We start from the raw sequence: 19,051 nt of genomic DNA, 5'->3' as shown, positions 1-19,051 counted from the left end.
CCCCAAAGGTGGGGCTCAGAAGCAGGTCCATCCCTCCAGTTGTTCAGCAGCCTTGGCCCCTGTACTTGGAGGGGTGGAGGGGCATGGGGCATTCCATCCTCCTCCTCTTTTCTGAACCCTGTAAAGTCCAGTATGAAGTATCTGTCATGACTGATATCCCAAGAGATCTCTGAAGATACCGATGGAGAGATTTTCTTTCAAGTTCAGGTATCCTGGGTGGCCTCTGCTGGTGGGGTTGCCCCCAGCCCCACTCTTCCAAAGAGAATCCTGCTTATAAGGCAGCTCCTGGAAAGCCTGACCCCATCCTTCAGTGAGTAATTCCCCTCAACTCAATCACCATGAACATTTGGATCAATCCCTGTGCCACACCCTGAGGAGTTAACAAATCAGTAATAAAAAGTGTTAAGACAGTAGCTCATATAATTCATGCTCAAAAGCCAACATGGATAAGCTGGGGCAGTCTTCTTCAAAATTTTGAAGAGCAAAGAAAAGAGGTCATTTGCAATCAAGGATATGAGATAGATGTATGTAGCTGACTTGGTTAAAATCCAAGGGATAGAATCTTTTCCTGTGTGGGAGGTGCAGTGATGTGAAGGAACTGCTTCTGGGTACAGAGTGGAGAGGTGGGGACCTGGCCTGCTGGGGAGGAGGGGCTTGGACCTCGGCCTCTGTGGGCTGGAGCTTGTCCAGGCTGTGGGTGGACAGCTGGAGAAGCAGGGAGCGGCTGCCGGAGAGGGGTCAGCTGAAGTCCTGGCCTTCTGGAGCTAGAGCCTCCATGATTACAGTTAGACTTCTAGGAGATTTTAGCGCGTTTCTGAGACAAGATCAGGTTGATTTAAAGGAGGTAGAAAGTAGCTTAAGAGAGGAAGCAAGAGGACAAAATACACAGAGAGGACTTGCTGAGGAAAGTGAAGGATGCTTGTGGTGAGGGATGTTCCTTAGATTACAGAGCAAGAGTCTTGGGAGCCAGAGGACGAGGGCTGGATCTCACCGGCAAGGATCCCTCCTCACCACCTCCCCTGGGCCTCTCCGTTCCAACCAGCCATGGAGAGCAGAAGGCTCATCTTTAATCTGTACCAATTTTTCTGACAAACTCAATTTGAAAATTCAACTCAACTGCAATCAAAAAAGTAAGCCAACCAGAAAATCACTTGCTTCCCTCGGAGCAATGAGGGACCCCAGCAACCCCAAAGGAGCCAGAAAGTTTGCAGGCCTCCTTCAGTGCCCAGGGGCTCTGCTTCTCCGTCCTTAGCATGAACTAGGGCCTGGCTCCCTCCCAGCTCCCACCGTTTCCCAAGGTGCTTTTGGGAAGGCAGCAGCTTGTAGGGGAAGAACTCTGAACTGGAGTTGGGAGGCCCGGGTCCTAGCCCTGTCTCTGCTACTTCCCGTTGGGAGGTCCTGAACAAGTCACTCCTCCTCCAGAAGTTGTAGCTTTCTCACCCTTAAAAGGAAAGAAGAGCAAGAAATAATCCCCACTGTGCCCACTTCACAGGGTGATTATGAGCTTAAGAAACATAATGGATGTGAAGGCTGGTTTTGAACATTACAGGGCACTGATGCTTCTCTCTCAGTGTAATGGTGATGATGGCAATGATGATAATGGTAGCTGAGCTACTTTTTATGCACAGCTCCAATAAATGTCACACCAAGAGACGAATTTCTGATTTTAATGGCCTAAATTTATCTGTCTCGTTCATCTCTTTATTCTCATCCTGGCTTGAAGGGTCATTTCTAGCTCTGTGAGAGAGAATTTGGGTAGAATGTCTCAGAGCATCCTTCTCCCTCTGCCAAGTCCTCTACACCTTCTAGATGTCCCCCCTTGAGCAACCAGAAATCAGAGCATCAGTACCCACACTGAAGCCAAGCTCTCTCTGGTGTCACTTGGAAGAAGGTGTAGTGGGTGGGATGATGCTCAAAGACTTTCCCAGGTCTCAGGCTCTAAATCCAGCTGATTCTTCTCCTGATACCCCTTGATGGCCAGAAAGAAAGGACATAAAGAGAGAGCTAGGGGGGTCAGGGATACATGTAGGAGATTTTGATTGCATGTGTGTGTTGCTGTGCATATGTGTGTGTGTGCACGCATGTGCATCTGGTGGGTCCACTTTTGTTATTGGAATTGGAATTGAATTTACAATTGTAATCACAATTCTGATTTTACTACCTGCCTCTCTGACAAAGGATAAGATGACTGGATGGCATCAAAGACTCAATGGACATGAGTTTGAGCAAACTCTGGGAGATAGTGAAGGACAGGGAAGCCTGGCGTGCTGCAGTCCATGGGGTCACAAAAAGTCGGATACGACTTAGCAACTGGACAATAGCAACCTGCTCCTCCTCATACTATATCCACTAGTTAAAAGTTTTCTCTAGGATAGATAGAAATGCACATTATTTTGTAGAGTAGGAAGTGGAGGCAATCATGATTAAAGTGAATTTCCAGTGTTTTTTGAGAGATTCTCTGGGCAAGCAAGGATCAGAATCTCATGCATGCACTTTTCTGAGCACACAGGTGAACCCTTGCTCTTTTCTGAAGTGAGTGAAGTGACCGGGCAGCCTGATCCGTGAGGCAGATAGCATTGTTTACTGAGGAGGAGGAAGTAGGAGGAAGTGGGAGGAAGCTGAGATCCTTAGCCCATTTTAGAACCTCAGAGCTGAGAGATTCTGGGTTTTGCAGCCTGAGTGCTTTACTACCAAATACACTTTCAAAAGATATTCTTCATCCTTGCTTCATATTTAGAAAAACTTTGTAAACTATAGTGAGTTATCATCTCACACCTGTCAGAATGGCCATTATCAAAATGTCCGTAAATAATAAACACTGGAGAGGGTAGAGAAAAGGGAACCCTCCTGCACTGTCAGTGGGAATTTAAACTGGTGAAGTCACTAAGGAAGACAGTATGAAGGTTCTTTAAAAAAAAAACTAAAAATAAAGCTATAGTATGGTCTAGCAATCCTACTCCTTGGCATATATCTGGAAAAGATGAAAACTCTAATTTGAAAAGATACATGCACATCTATGTTCATGTTGCCACTATTTACAATAACCAAGACATGGGAGCAATCTAAATGTCTATCAGCAGCGGAATGGGTAAAGAAGATGTGGTATATATATTCAATGGAATATTACTCAGCCATTAAAAATGAAGTGCTGCCATTTGCACCAGCACTGGATGGACCTAGATATTATCATACTTAAGAAAGTTAGGTAGACAAAGATAAATATATGATATCACTTCTTTGCAGAATCTAAAAATAATACAAATCAACTTATTTACAAAATAGAAACAGACTTAAAGACATAAAAAACAAACTTATAGTTGCCAAAAAGGGAAAAGGAGGGGGAGGGAGAAAATAAGATTATGGCATTCTTTTCTGGGGCAGTACTGACACATATACACTATTGATACTATGTGTAAAATAGATAGCTCATGAGAACATATTACATAGCACAGGGAAGGCTGCATAACGCACTAAGGTGAGGTGACCTTAACAGGAAGAAAGACCAAAGGGAAGGGGATCTATGTATGTGAATGGCTGAATCATTTTGCTGTCTATAGAAACTAACAGAAAAATGTAAAGGAAGGGGATATATGTGTGTGAATGGTTGATTCATTTTGCTGTCCATAGAAACTAACAGAAAAATGTAAAGCAACTATACTCCACTAAAAAGTAATTAAAAATATGGCATTAATAAATGCACAGATAAATAAGAAGAATTTACTGTATAAGACAGGAAACTATATTCAATATCTTGTCACAACCTATATCTGAAAGAATCTGAAGTTATATGCCTAAAACTAGCACCATGTTATACATTAGTTAGAGTTAAATAAAAATAAAAATAGATTTTAGATATTAAGCAAACTGAATAAAATATATTGTGCTAACATAAATATATTTCCCTGGTGTTTATTAAAGAAATATGTGACTGCTGTTAGGGGTCTCTAATCATCACAGGAATCAAAATACATGTAATCTATACAATGTTATTCAAAAGCAATGGAATATGGTTCTTTAGTCAAATCAGCCCTTTTATGGGTAAAGTAAATCTCCATAAAGCCTTTCAAAATTACAGACATGTGCTATATTAGAGAACTTCTGCTGGATTAGGAACCCAAAAGTTAGAGCTTCTGGACTAGACCAACTCTCATTTTACGGATGGGGAAGTGTAATCAGAGGGAGGAAGTGACTTGTCCAATGTCACACAAGGGAGTTTGGTGGCAGATCTGGGACTAGAAACAGTTCTCCCAACCCAAGTCCTAGATCGTTTCTTCAGTACATGGACCCCCTTTCAGTTCTTAAGCTGGAAAGCAGAAGTGCATAGAACTAAACTCAGCTTTCGAGACCCACTGATGCTTCTGCAGTGTGTGTGTGTGTGTGTGTGTGTGTGTGTGTGTGTGTGTGTGTATGTGTGTGTGTGTGTGTTCAGTTGCTCAGTTGTGTCCAACTCTTTGCAATCCTAAGGACTATAGGCCATCAGGTTCCTCTGTCCATGGGATTTCCCAGGCAAGAATATGGAATGTATTGCCATTTCCTTCTCCAGGGGATCTTCTTGACCCAACCCAGGGATCAAACCTGCATCTCTTGAGTCTCTTGCTTTGGCAGGTGGGTTCTTTACCACTAAGCCACCTGGGAAACCTGATGCTTCTACAGATCCAGACTCAAGTAGAATGGAGAGTGATAGCTCATCACACCTGCTACAGAATTCAAGTTATGTCAAGTAATATAACATCCAGCTCACAAGTGATCGAGACTGCCCTTCAGGTGACTCATCTTGGCAGTAGAATGGGCCCCAGACAAGGTCACAGTGACATCCCCAGGCCTGCTTGTGCTGTTTTCCCTCACCTCATGTTTAGTTAGAAAATCTGAAGTCTTTTTTGACACCCGACAGGCAGATATCCTTAGGGCCCCCAGCTCTGGCTGGACTCACTGGGACTTTACTGGCTGGAGCGACTACCCCGGGCAGGGCTTCTAATTGAAGGGGGCGACAGAGGATGAGATGGTTGGATGGCATCACTGACTCAATGGACACGAGTTTGGGCAAACTCGGGGAGATGGTGAAAGACAGGGAAGCTTGGCGTAATGCAGTCCATGGGGTCACAAAGAGTTGGACACGACTTAGAGACTAAACAACAACAAGAAGGCAGTGAAAAATGAGAAGTGATGCATTTTCAGTTCAGGCTTGATCCCATTTACTGTTGAAAGTATGGCACCATGACTTGCTTTTTTTTCTTGTTTCTCCCTTAGAGGGGCCAGGTAATGGAAATGTCATTTCTTTATCATTGAGTGTTAAAATTCCTTTGGCTAAAGCACTGGGGACTGTTTTATAGAACACGTGCTCCTTCATCTCAGGGTGCTCTTTAGTAGGGATGATAAGACTGTCAACCCCAACTCTAACTTTACACATGCTCGTGCTTCTTCTAAAGCAAAGATCTGAAGAAAGCAGAACCTTTTTTTTTTTTTTTTTAAAGCAGAACCTTTTAAAAGCCTCTCTAGCATTTTAATTTGGGGCTCCCAGGTAAAATTTCCAGAAAAACCTTTCTTTGTTAATTGTGTACAGGCAGCAGCCCTCATTCTTTCAATCAGCTATCATTCAGTGATGCTGCTAGAGGTCCAGGCTCTGGACCTGGGAATGAGCCAGGGAGTGAGTAAACAGACAAATGAATGTCACTTCTCCCCTCCCCCTATCAAGAGGACACTTCCATACCACCTTTATCATTCTTCTGGTGATGCTTTCAATTATTAAATGTCTGCTTCTCTGTTAGAATGTAAGTCCATGCACAGTTGTAAAGTTTTCATCTTATTTATCACTCTGAGCCCAGCTCCTGGCACAGCTCCAGGCACATCTATATTTGTTAAATGGAGGATGGTTGGTTGGTTGGATGGAAGGATGGATTGGCAAGTAAATGAACAAGTGAGAGAGAGTGGGTTTTATTAAATTTTTTTTTCATTTCCTCACATATTTATTTCTAGGTATATTTTCACTTTCCTGCATTCATTTATTTCTAGCTTACCTTACTCTAGAAAGGATTTAGAGCATCTTCATCAGAGCATCTTTAATTTAGGGGCCGAAAGCAAGCATTTCAGAATGTGTCTCCGTATCCTTCGTTCATCACAACTCAGAATTGGACAACATTTTCTGAAAACCTGTCCCAGGCAAGGTGTGTCCTAGAGGAATCACAAAGCAAGATTCTTGCCCTCCAAATGCTTCAAGTGTGGTGGTATAAGAGGTACAAGCCCAGGTGACAACAGTTCTGGGAGAAAGAAGGGATTCATCACCACTAAGGTGGTAGAAGCAAAGGAGATGGAGGGGCATTTGCCTGAACAGAACCAATTATGATTTACTCTTTGTTTATCCTACAGTGCTGGTCATTTGGCAATCGTTCAATACTTTTCAAAGAGATTTTATTAACCTATATGCAAGTTAAGTTCCACATAAGACAAAGATTTATTTTCTTAGTGTCCATACAAACCAACCTCTTCACTTTCCCATTTTGCTGAAAGGTAGAGAGCAGAAGTGAACATAGTTTGAGAATTCTTTTGACTCCTTTTATTGTACAACTTAATAAGCACCAATACATCTGTTAGGTTGTGGACTGGGCCTAAATCATGTTAAAGAGATGACAGCCCAGTGCAGACAACTATACAGGGGATCATAATACAGTGTAACAAACAGTGACTGAGTTCCACGCTTGCAATGTTTCAGAACAAAAAGGAGAGCTGTTTAATCTGGGCCAGGGGCTTCAAGGAAGCTTCTCGAGAAACCACTGGGACTTAGTCAAGAGAAAAAAGGAGGTGAAGAGGATGTTCCAGAAAGACAAGACTCCTCTGAACAATGATCTGGGGACATAAAAGGGCACAACAGGTTTGGGAAATTATGAGTCATTCTGTCATGCTGTGGCGTGGAGGGCATGGCGGTTGGGGGATTACAAATTTCCAGTTGAAGTCAGAGACGGCTGCTTCCAACATTCAGGCTTTGCCAATCACTGAAGTTCTTCCCTTAGGGTAAGTGCTCTTCCATGGAGCTCCTTAGCGCCCTCTGTCCTTAGTCTTAGCTTGGACCTCTGCTCCCCAGTTTGCCAGGAGACCCAGGCATTTGTAAATTGCACCTGTGGATACAGCTTGAACTCTTTTCCCAGAAGCCATGTTAACCCCCATATCTCCTATCAGTTCTAAAATTCTCCGCTTGGGCTCGGACCCATTAAGACATATGAATTTGCTGCTGAGGGCATGCAGTCCAGGCAAACCCTTCCAGGCATGGCTCACTGGAGGCCAGCAGTCATGGATGGAGAAGGGACCGGGAAGGAAGCTGGCTCTCTGCAAGGAGTTCTGGGGCTCCTTCTCAGCACCCCATCTCCCCCACCCCCTGCCAACTCCAGGAGAGTGAGCAGAGGAGGAATCTGCTGGCTCTGACAATCAGTGATCAATCCTTGGATGCTTCCAGCCACTTCTCAGTGAGTCTGTGAGGCACGTGGCCCATTTGTTCCCTAGAGCTGGTGGAATCACGTTTCTTGTGGGCACCGAGGCCTGGCATGCAGCCACGGGCCGTGGAGGCAATGCGACACCAAACCCCTCCCTCGTGATGCCCAGGTGGTAAAGACAGAACAGGAAAGACAAGCTCCTGCGACTCTCAGGGGAGCTCCAAGGCTACTGTCTAGGGGGAGATGAACCTCTTTATTCCCGTCACACAGACAGCCACGAAGTCTGAGGCCTAGAAAGGGCAAAGCCGGGTTGGCAGGGGCTTTGTTTACATCCTCTGGGGGGGTGGGGGAAGGGTGCAGGGGAGACCAGCAGGCAGATGGGTGGTGGGGTGGGGGGCCTGCCTAGGAGTGGGAGCCCAGTGTCCTCTTGGCCTCTGATCTTGGTGCCCCCTCCCTGAGAGCCCACCTCCCAGCCTGTGGTGCCGCGTCTTTCCCTTCTCAAGTTTCCCCTGAAGCTAGTTTTCTTCACTCTCTTCAGTAATGAGTTCTGCCAGGTCACACTGAGATAATCAGAAATGGCTTTCCTACCTTCACAGAAGGGCTGATGCAATGCTATAGAATGGCTTTGCTATCTTTGGGATGCAGAGTTTTTAAAAGATTTACACGGCCAAATCTATTAATCTTTTCTTTTATTGTAACTGCCTTGGTGTCAGGCTAAGAGAAACTTGCCCTATCTCAAGATGATTGAACAATTTCAGTGTTAACTTCCAGTAATGTTTTATTTTACTCTTGAAACCATTCAGAAGTAATATTGGTCCAGAAATGAGGTAGGGTGGAATGTTATTTTTTTCCTAAACTGCCTTTGGCTCCAGGTCTGCTGGGTGAACTTATCGTTTCTTCACTCACTTGAAATGTCACCTCTGTAACAAAAAAGAACATTCTCCTGTATTCTTGACATTATTATTTTGCTCCACTGATCTGTTTTTGCTTTTAGAATCTTTCGGTTTGGGAGGAGTTGTGAAATCAAAGCTGACAGAACTAACTTAATTCGTTGGGAGTCTTTGCCAGGCTTGACAAAAGAAATATCACCAGCTGTCAGTAGTGACTGGGACACAACTCGGGAGTCCTCCCCTGTCCACTGATGGTTGTTCACCAGAAAGCTTGAAGAGCAGTGCCAACAATGTCTGAAAAGGGATCAGGAGGCCAGAATTGGAAGGACATGTAGAAATCATCTTCTGCTGCCAGGGTTTTCCTTCCCAGCCATGGGAACTAAGGCCAGGAGGCTAAGCAAGACCCCACACGTAGGGACTGCTGGACACTGGATGGGAACTTGGGGCTCTGTGCTTAAGGGCTTGTCCTCAACAGCTCCCTTAGCCTTTCCTGCCTTCCTACCAACCACCCCCACGCAAAGGCTCACCTTCTCATCTCTTACCTGGCCAATGACTTTTGCATCAGCATTCCTCCCTCCTGTCTCCAATTCCTCTGTCTGATTGATAGAACATCTCTGGACGGGTATCGTGTCACTCCCCTTTTGAAAATCCTGGGCCAGTGGCTCCTCACTGAAGTTAAACAGAGCCTGATGCTTGAGACTTCTACACTCTGGCACCCAGCTGGATTATCTCTTATTTTCCCCTGCTCCAACCAGATAAGACTCCTTGTCACACCCTGTATATTCCTCCATCAACCCCTAATTGCCTCTCCCAGACTGCTTCCTCAATTGTACTCACTCCTCAAAGCCCGGTCCAAAGGTTAACAAAGTTGTCCACTTTCCAGAAATGTGAAGTGAGCTGTCCAAATCGGTCTTCCTCTGTGATGTCCAAGACTGAAGATGTCTCTCCTTCTGCCAGATGCCCCTCTAGTGTGTAATGATCTCTGCCTTGCTGTCCAGTTATTCCCTAAAATGTGTGCTCCACTGGGGCAGAGATGGTGGCTTTCACATTGGCATCTTCCATGGTTCCTCACTTAGTAGGTGCTAAGTGATACGTGGCAGGTATATACAGGACATAAATAATACAGGACCAAAAGATAAGTGAAATATTTCTTTCCCTATCATTCTCAGACCTTTAGTAGCTCCCAAGAGTGAGAATGGAATGCACCCCTAGATTACTCAATGACTGAATAAGCTCACTGAAGCACTAGAGATGATTTTGGAGGAATTTTGAAAGCCACTGGCATATAGAAATGCAAATGCAGTCCTATTTTTAAAAAGACGGTGAAGATGTACTCTGAAATCTACTGGTAAAAAGTCTGATGTCCATTTGAACAAAGTTGTAGAGTATATTGTTAAAAGGCTGGGCATTCAGCACAGGTGTGTGAAGAATATGTGATGATGCTAATGTTTATGCTGTCACATCTGTTATCTCCTTTAATTTCCACAACTCCATGAAGACAAGTTTGTGCTATTATTATGCTCATTTTTCAGATGAGAAAACTGAGATTCAGAAAGGTTAAGCTGCCCAAAATGTACAACCAACAAGAAGGATTTGAATCCAGGACCTTCTCTTTCTAAAGCTGATGCTCCTTGCATTATACCATGTTGTTTTTGACATGGGCTTCTTCTCATTCTGGGCCAAAAATATGATACGCCAAAATTAACTTACCCATGTGCTGGATTAGTGGAAGCATTCTTCCTGGATCAAGGAAGGACCAGTCCTGTGCTGGTCCAAACCAAGCCACTGATGCCTGAAACACTGGTCTCAGAGGAGCCAGGCAGGCAGAGTAAGAGTCCCATCTACCATCTTCTGCTGTCTCGCAGGTCACCCACCCTGGGCCTTCTGCTTCTCCTGGAAAGAGCAAGTAATGGTGGGCACCTCATGTTGGTGGTTCCAGCGATGTAATGAACTAATGTAGAGGAAGCAAGCAGCGTGGAGTCTGTCACTTAGGATCTGCTCAACCCATGCCAGTTTCATCACCTTTAGGCACCAGACCTAGGAGAAACTTGTCAAAGTGAAACATATTCACCCTGAAAGGGAGCAGCTCAGGAAACTTGTACTCAAGGAGCATCACCTAGACATGTTTGGCCTAGAGTCTGGAGCCCACAGCACTGGAGCTGTGAAACATGATCATCCACGTCCCTGGAATCCAGCAGCTCCTTCCAAAGTCTCTTGGGACCTGAAGGCTTCTCAGAACCCACTTTTCCCCTGAACACTGGCATAGTTCTTTTTCTGGGAAATTTGAGGCAACATAACAAAGGTCTGGAAGCAAATCATTTGTGATTACTGATTTAATAACATTAATAAAACTCTGTAAGTTAAAAAAAACTGGCACCTAACTGGACAGTCTCTCTCCTATTGTTGTTCATGCACACTTCATGTGTGTTGATGCGTTTGGGGGGTTTTTACCTTGAAACATAGAAAGCTGGCCCTGGCCCTCCAGAAGTCACTTTGGCAGGACCAAGAGGCCCAACACTCATTCTCGAAGTGGACCCTTTGCTCTATTCACAGCCACAAGGGGCCCCACTTCTTGCCAAGTCCACATGCAAGCACCAAGTCACCCAAGGACTGGGGGAGAAAACATGGGAGAATCACCCCCAACCCCTCCTCTCTTGGCGAGCCCCCTCTGAGCATGCATCGGAATGAAACACCACACGTGCCCTCCTTGCCACCACTTCTTGTCCCAGAGTACAGAATGGAGTATATTCCATCCTTAAGAGACACAGCCATTGTCTCTTCAGTAGGAAGAGGCTTTCAGCCCAGAAGCTGCTTCTGGGGAGCCCTATAAGCTACCCAACTAAGCAGACACCAATCTCCATAATGTCACAGGCGTCCTCCCCAGCCTGTCCTTAATACGCACTCGTGCATACCCATCCCATTAAACTGTGCTTGCTGTCTTCCAGATAACAGGGCTTCTTGCACTACACAGCTAATACTCTTACTGCCAAATTTAATTATCTCAGTAACTCAAGCTCACATTAAAAGCTAGAGATGGGTCCACTTTATCCTCATCATGAATTAGTAATCTTTCCCTCTGGAGAGGCCTTCTCCGAAAACACTCACTTGAAGGTATCTGTGCTGAATTAACCATCTTTGTCTTAGGCTCCTGCCTCTCGGGAGTATTGCGGGCTTCTGTTTAGAGTAGATGAGATCATCCACTTTCCTCCTTCCTCCCCTCCATCTCTCTCAGTTTAAGTTGGGTTTCTGGCCAGGAAGACTGTGTATCCCACACAAGCGCCTCCTAGAAATGAAGAGGCAGCTATGATAAGCGATGAGCTTTTTATGTGAGAGCGGACTCAATCACTGACACCTGTATAACTCAGGTAAGTTACATTCTGTCTGAACCTCCATTCTTCATCTGCAAAATGGGAAGCCCTCCCTGCCTCACTGTGTTGTTCTGGGTACCAAAAGAGGAGAAAAATTCACAAAAGTGCTTCAAAAACTGAAATCTCATAAAATGCTATTCATTTCTGTTGAATGATTTCTGGAGTGTAAGCAGATTACCTGGGAATGCTGCACAGGTGCTAGGAGCTACCAGGTTTCTACTTAAAACACTGAAAAAAAAAAATACTACCCCTCAGTAACTCTGAGTCCTGGAAGAGCCAAAAAAAAAATTCTATTAGAAAAATTAGAGTAAAGAAAATAACAGTATTAATAACCATAATGATCATGATAATAGCTGCTATTTACTGAGTGCTTTCTATGGGGCAGGCATCATCCCAGTCATGTTGTAGATGTTTAACTGGTGCATGCCCCACTCGAGCTCTGTTGGAGCTGGTTGGTACAGGCTTGGGAGGGTGATTGTTAAATATCCAGGAATTTTCTGAGCCATTATTAAATTGCTCAGAAGTGAAAACTGACCTCAGTGAGAATATGAATACCAGAGAAATTGGCAAATGTTACAATTAGGGCTTTTTGTTTATCTATTTATTTATTGAGACAGTTTACCAGGATTTATATGCTTTCCATCTTTTGCAGTTGGCAAATAGAGGTCCACATACTTTCCATCTTTTACAGTTGGGAAATAGAGGTCCACAGAGATTGGATGAAGATAACACAATAATCCTTCAATGTTGAAACATTTCACCTGGGTTGCTGTTTCTCCACCTTCTCTTTCTAAACTCCCCCTTGCTTTTGTATTTTCATCCACAATTATCTCTTCAGTAACAACAGCAACAATAAAAACCCATTTCTCAGATTTCCTATGGGTCAGACACTTGGCTAGGAAGCTTGAAGCTTTGGATACCTGGCTTCTAGCCTCTACGGATAATGGGGAAAACAAAACAAGACATGTCAACAGGTATTCTCAATCCTGGCTGCACATCTGAATCCCTCTTTAGAAAAATGTTCTTCCTCCTGAAAAGAACTTGATCAAATCATGGAAAGGCCACAGCAGTGAAAGGAATGGTCAGGCCACATGGTTTACTCAGTTTCCAAAGCTTTCAGAATTACCTGTCAAAAAGGTACCTGAGGAGCACTGGAAAGTTCTACGAACACTGAAGCCCAGAGAGGTAGTGACATGTGGTGCATTAGTGCCAGAGGCAAGGGGTGAATCCCAGCAGGGGCTCCGCCCAGCCTCCCAACACCCTCTCCTCCTGCACAGCCTGAGGTTCTGTAGCCATCTTTCCTGAGCCCTAGTGAATATCCGCTTTCTCTCTTTTTTGTCTCTCTTCCCGCTGTCATTTCTCAAAGATTTGAAAAACTTGGGACGCAGGTTCTGGCATTGAATTAGCGCTCAGTAAATACTGGTTTTGGGTGGATAGGTGAGTGAGTGGTTGCATTCCTCACGGTTCTGGGCTTGGAGGCTACAGGAATGAATGAGTTGTGGTTTCAGCCTCGAGACTCAAAGTGTAGGATCTGGTTGGAGGCACAGTGGGGTGGAGGAGAAAGTGTGTGATTGCACAGGGACAGATATGCATCAGAAACCTGGATCTGCATGGTGTATGGGCCGGGGGCTTGACCAGCCCGAGCCCCAGCTTCCTCACCTGTATTGAAGGTATTAATACCCTCCGCTTGCTGTAATGATATCATGCATAAAATCATCTAGGAAGTCTTCCAGCACGTAGTAGAGATGCAGTATTGTTATTCATACCTTAGACCAAGAGTTGGAAAGGAAAAGAGCCAAGAGAGAGGGTCTAAAGCTAAGCTTCATGTCAGGTGGTGGTCTGTCTCAAGAAGAAATCTAAATTATTCTGGTAACATCTTTGTGGCATTTCTTTCTGCTTCACCAAGTCTGTTCCTAGCCCGGACATGCCAGGGCTGGATGACCAAAGGCAAGTTCAGTGCTCTGCTGCTAGAAATGGCTCAGACATTCCTACATACCCAGAGACTCCTGGCCCAGCCTTAGCGAATGAAACTCTCTCCGCAGCACTGCCTCCCATGTTTCCTTACTCAAACAGATTCTCAACAAATGTTTGTTGAACAAAATTATCTTTTAAGTAAACATACACACAAACACACACACATTGTCTTCACCCTCAATTCCCTTTCAAGAACACATTCTCCTAAGATGAAAACACCCAATTTAATGCATAATAATTTCTGGGTTTTCTTGGGGTATTTTCAGCTGCTAGAGTGGTTAAGTGGGGATTTGCCAATGGATTGTCCCCCACCAACACACAGACACACACAATATTTTATTACCGTACTTTGGATATTGTTGTTGTCATTGTTATTTGTTTGTTTACTGCCACTACCATAACATGAACCGCAATTTGGTAAATACATGTTTATAGTGTGTTTTCTATTATTAGATAGTAAACTTCTCAAGGGCAGAGGTCTTATCTGCTTTATTCACCAATGACTCTCCAAGCCGTGTGCAGAGCCTGACACTTGGGAGCTGGCAGATGAGTGAGTGGGTGAATGGAATGGATGGAGGGATGGATGAATGGGTGATCAGTCTCAGCAGCTTAGAAGTGGACTAAATGTATTTCCTGAGCTTCCCTCTGAGCTGTGTACACGGCTGCTCTCCTGAGGGCCTGGCTGGATTCCGGCTGATGTGGTGCCCTGGCCTCTAACAGAGCTGCTCAGTCCAGGGGCTGTGGGAGATGATGTCCTGGGGCATAAGAGGAAAGAATGGGACTTCTTTATGCATTTATTTTTACCTGAAGAAAAAGAAAGAAATTCTAGGTTTCCTGATGTCAGTTTACTGAGTAGACTAATCTCAATGGGGACCAGCAGGAAACAGCTTTATTTTTCTCCCACGGCTGCCTTCAAACATGCCTTTTCGATCTCCTTTCCCCTCCTTGATAGCATCTCACACAGAAATCTCAGCTTGTTGGTCACTTTCAGTTTTATGAATGGTCTCATGTTCAGGTATTAAAAAGTTCAGGCCAGTCTAAATCAAAACTTGAAACTCACGTCCAATAAAATAATCCTTCTGTCCCCTGTCTTAGGTTTAACTCATGGCTTGAGAATCTATAATAGGAAACAGCAGGGGGCTGTTCTCTCGCTTTTCTTCCACAGGTTCTCTCCTACTGGCAGCTCCTCCAGGTTGGGAGCTGGGGAGGGGAGAGTCAGAGAAAAAGTGGCAAGGCCTCGCATGATGGTTTATAGTATTTTTTTATTTTATATTTTTTAATTTAATTTATTTCATTTATTTTTATTAGTTGGAGGCTAATTACTTTACAATGTTGTAGTGGTTTTTGCCATACATTGACATGAATCAGCCATGGATTTACATGTGTTCCCCATCCTGATCCCCCCTCCCATCTCCCTTCCCATCCATCCCTCTGGGTCTTCCCAGTGCACCAGCCCCGAGCACTTGTCTCATGCATCCAACCTGGGCTGGCAATCTGTTTCACACTTGATAATATACTTGTTTCAATGTTATTCTCTCAGATCATCCCACCCTCGCCTTCTCCCACAGAGTCCAAAAGTCTGTTCTATACATCTGTGTCTCTTTTTCTGTCTTGCATATAGGGTTATCACTACCATCTTTTAAAATTCCATATATATGCGTTAGTATACTGTATTAGTGTTTATCTTTCTGGCTTACTTCACTCTGTATAATGGGCTCCAGTTTCATCCATCTCATTAGAACTGATTCAAATGTATTCTTTTTAATGGCTGAGTAATAGTCCATTGTGTATATGTACCATAGCTTTCTTATTGGTTTATGCTATTTTAATCTGGCTGTTGGTGCTCTCTGGCGAGGTGGCCACCAACCAACTCCTGTCTGTTTGGTGGGACATGTTTAGGTGCATTTGCAGATGTCCTTCCTTCTCCCTCCCTCCACACGGAGGCCCACACACTGCACTCACTGTCCCTGCCCCTAGCAACGTGCTCTCTGAATGACCTCTGACAAAACTCCCTTCTGTAAATCTCCAGTTTTTTAGTACTGGATTCCCCTCAGCTCCACAGGTCACTCTCTGGGAAGATATCTCTCACATACCTCATACTGGCCCATCACTCTAGCCTGCGGGCTGTGCGGACTCAAGCCGGTGCAGGTTGCTCCACCTCAGTCTCTTTCTTCATCCAGTTCCACAGGTGGCTCGAGCCAGTCTCCTCTCCTCACATGTCCCTGGGTGAATGGTGGGCTCCAGTTGGTACGTGCATTTTGGCATGCTCTTTAGTTTCTCTCTAGAAACTTCTCTCACAGTGCCTCCCTGTGATATGGTTTCCTCAGTACAGCAGGCCTCAGGCCAGAGGGTGGGCTCCCTAATCCCCTTTCTTGGAGACACTACTCATTTTGTATTAGTCCTCTTAAAGTCCCTTCCTTGGCTTGGGGTGAGGTAAATGCCTCCCTTTCCCTTCACAGGAAGCAGAGGAGAAAGTAAAAGACCTCTACCCTGATGTCAGTGAACTTCTTTGAAATGTCTGACTTATCTAGTCTGGGGTGGTGGGCGGGGGTTAATGAATTCTGTCAAAGTCCCACCTGAACATATTTAGCAGCTTTCTTTAGACTCAGGTGTCTTTATTTCACACTCTCTTTGTGTGTATAACTGGTAAACAAACAAAATGTGTTGGGAAGAGACAATTTTTTTTCTTTTTGCTGATAGGTGTTCTTTCAAAAAAGTTGGAAAGTGCTGGTCTGTAGAGAAATTGCAAAAAGATAGTTGTGTCATAAAGAACCAGATTTGGCAAAAAAAATTTTTTTGAAATCACATTCATGAATTAGCCAATGATTTAATGCCACAGACATGTAACCATGACATGAGAATCTTTACAATTTGAAATATATACATACATATACATATACATATACATATATCTTTTTTTTTCCCTGAAATGAAGAGAGCAGAATGTCCTGGCCTTGACATCTGATGAAAAGTTCCCAATAAATGCTCACTCCATAGACATATGATTTCTAAGTATCTCCAAGGTTAATCTAAAAGCTGCTCACATCTTATTTCAGATTTCAGGTAACTAGACCAAGCAGACTTTGGCAGCAACTTATATATACTCGATTTAGCTTATAAATATACAGGCTAAATAGATGCTCCCTGGTGGGAAGCAAAGTAGAAAACATCAGTGATCAAGCCAAACTGAGAAGCCCTTCTCAGTAGCGATGTGGTACACAATTGTCACCTGAGGAAGGCTGCCCCAGAGGCAGGAGGCCAAGGCAAATGTCTTCGTAAGTCAGAGCATGACACAGGCATGACATTAAAAGCATTTAAAGACGATACCAAGTTTTGTTCTGGAAATAGCTGCCTATAGTATAAAATATTGTGAATTAAGTGTTACAGCCTAAGTGAAGGGCTTTTGAAAGGTAGAACATTTATCTTTTTATCCCCTGCCCCTAGCAGAGGACCTGCTGCAATACGCTTCTATCTGTGGGTGGACCAAATACATGAACAATACACCAGGGAGGGAGTTCACCCCAGATGGAGCAATGTCTTCCATGCAGGTTGTAGAAGATCAGACCATTTTAGTACATTTCCCCTGATAAACATTTAGCCCAATCTCAAAAATAAAAAACGATGGCATTCACAGCTTCCTAAAACACAAATAAACCATTGACATTTCTATAGACAGAAGTCAAGACCCAGGAAACTTATTTCCAATCTAGTCTCTCCAGCTTCAGCAAGAGCCTTAATTCTACTTGCTGACAGGAAGTGCCAAGAAGACATTTTTAATCAGCAAGATCACATAACTCAAATCAAGTTGATGTGTGAAATGTCTGATGTTTATTTTATCTGTGCTTTGCATTGAGTTAAAACTTTGCTGCCAGAGACCTGGGCCAAGCAGTCTTCTTTCACAGCTGTGTCTCTACAAAGCAATTTCACAAAGACAGGATGTTGCCCTAAAAAAAGTCTTTTGGTTCTGCTGGACAGGCCAGCAGCTGGTGGAGTGTCACAAACAAACCAGAAAAGTATGTTCAGGGATGCCAGCTCACTAGGGAAGCTGGAGCTACAGCTTCAAAGGCAGAGCAGCAGTGAATAGGGGGAGAGAAATGGTAGTAAATAATGTGAGGAGGTTGTTGATTTCATAGAGGGCCCAGGAAAGCAAAGGCTGGAAATAGTAAGAGTCTTGGGGCAGGAGCTACCTGATGCTGGGACCATAGAGGAATGCAAAATCAGCCCAGAGTGGAGACTGGTCTTTATTGGGTCTCACAGAAACGTGGAAATAACTGAGCACAGACAACAAATTTGTTTCCCAGATCTGAAAAAAATTCCATTTGACATAGTTGTGCTAACATCAGGAGCATGGTGGTAGTCATGGTAACAGCAGTACTTATTGTTGCTGCTCTTCAGTCACTCAGTTCTGTCCAACTCTTTTGCAACCCCATGACCTATAGCCCACTAGGCTCCTCTTCCGTGGGGTTTTCTAGGCAAGAATACTGGAGTGGGTTATCATTTCCCTCTCCAGGGGATCTTCCTGACCCACGGATTGAACCCAATGCCTTGCATCTCCTGCATCGCAGGCAGATTTTTTACCACTGCACCACTGGGGAAGCCCCCCCCACCCCCCCGTCCCAAATAACCCATATAGAAGCTAATTTACTCAACATTATTTTAGGTGGGGGAAAAGTTGATAATCAACACCATGAAGATCTTTCTATGTGTTTGTGTTGGATAAATACAGTACATCATATACTGGAATACTAGGCACCTATTGAAAAGAATAAGGGTGATTTTTCATGGGATCTTATGGTTGGTTTCTAAGATATGTTACTTTACAAAGTAAGATTACAAAGAATGTGTACAAAGAGTGTACAATATACTACTGTCAGTGAAAAAGAAAGTGGGGTGAGAATATAGTAATTAGCAGATATTTATTGAGCTTTCATTCCCAGGTGCTATACTAAAAGATTTTCATGCATTCTCCCATCATCATGCTTTTTGGGAGACTCTGAGATGAGAAGTTTCATTATTCTCAAATACAGGGGAGGAAACTGGGACTCAGAAGTAGAAAGTAACTTACCCTAAATCCACAGCCAGGGCATGAAAGTTAACATGTGACTCTAGTTCATCTAGCTTGAAAACATGTTCTGTAAACCATGGTTTTTTTCAATTCCCCAATTAGAAAAAAAAATAGAGATGCTGCAGTGAAGTGGGAAAAGAATGGCCCCTCCAATTAAATGGTGTGGGTCAACCAGATTTCATATAAGAAAAAGAGGTATTTTAACACCTACCTCTCATCACACACATAGATCACTCCCAGTTGAGTTATAGATCAATAAAGCTTTTAGAAGAAAACCCAGGAGAATATCTTCAGGCCCTCAGAGTGGGTAACAGACCCTTACACAGGGCAAAA

Source organism: Muntiacus reevesi, chromosome 8 (assembly GCF_963930625.1).
Source record: "Muntiacus reevesi chromosome 8, mMunRee1.1, whole genome shotgun sequence".
NCBI lineage: Eukaryota > Metazoa > Chordata > Mammalia > Artiodactyla > Cervidae > Muntiacus > Muntiacus reevesi.
This window is presented reverse-complemented; position numbering follows the sequence as displayed.